Consider the following 1,097-nt stretch of genomic DNA (forward strand, 5'->3'; position numbering starts at 1 on the left):
AGGGCTTGCAGAAATGTTTGTGTCAGGGTGGGTGGTGGCTGTTGCTGTGTGTGACCCTCGGGGCAGCAGGATCTAAGAAGCCTTCCTCCCTTCCTGCTCCCCTCTCTACCTCCTTCAGTTCATGCTTACAGTCTCACCTCAGCAGCCAGTGCTGCCTCCAAGGGTCTCTTCTGGCCCTGAGAAAGCCCTTCAGACACCAAAGCTCTGGGTAAGAAACTGGTTTCTCCCAGAGAGTCACCCTTTGGACATCACCAGCCCTTATTTACGCCATTTGTGGATGTTGCCAGCCCTTTTGCCGTCTCCTGAAGCCAGCAGATGTTATTGCTACAGGCTTGCCTACTTGGTGGGTTGGTTTTGAACTGAAACAGCTTGGATGACTAAGGCAAAAAAAAAACCACATTAGCAGCAGAGTCCAGGGTTTCCTTTCTGTGGGGGAAGTGAAAATGTCCCCCCGTTGACAGCCCTGATTTCTCTGGATGGTGCCTTCTAAAAGTTAATAGTTTGTATCCCAGATTTAGCCTAAATGCAAAAGCATATTCTCAGCAGCTACCGCAGTGACTGTTGACGCCAGGCGCTCCAGGAACGAGGAGGAGTTATCTCGCTGACTTGTGGCGGATGGGAGCAACAGAGGGTGTTGGAATAAACAGGATTAAAGGATTTCGGCCATAAATACGGGATTAAAGGTATCCAGTGCTCTGCAGGAGTCATTCAAACCAAGGAGAAACAAAGTAAGTTGTCCAGAAGGGCACAGCTCTCCCTTTCAAACCAGCCTCTGCTCACACAGCCCTGCACCGCCTTACCCCTGTGGGGGGGTTACATCCATTTATGGGGGTGGGCGGCCGGGCCGGCTCCATCCTCCCCTCCCTCCCTCCATCCCCGCCCGCCTCCCGGTGCCGGTGACTGGAGCGGGCGGAGCCGCGGCGACCGATTGGCTCCGGGCATCACATGCGGCGGGGCCGGACCGGAGCCGGGTTGGGTTGGGTTGGGTTGGGCTGGGCACGGCGGAGCTCTCCCGCGGCGGGCACGGCAGCAGCGCAGCCCCTTCCCAACCCAACGCTCCGCCGGTCACCGCGGAAGGGACCGCGCCCGCCCCCCGC

Source organism: Calidris pugnax, unplaced genomic scaffold, assembly GCF_001431845.1.
Source record: "Calidris pugnax isolate Ruff unplaced genomic scaffold, ASM143184v1 scaffold135, whole genome shotgun sequence".
NCBI lineage: Eukaryota > Metazoa > Chordata > Aves > Charadriiformes > Scolopacidae > Calidris > Calidris pugnax.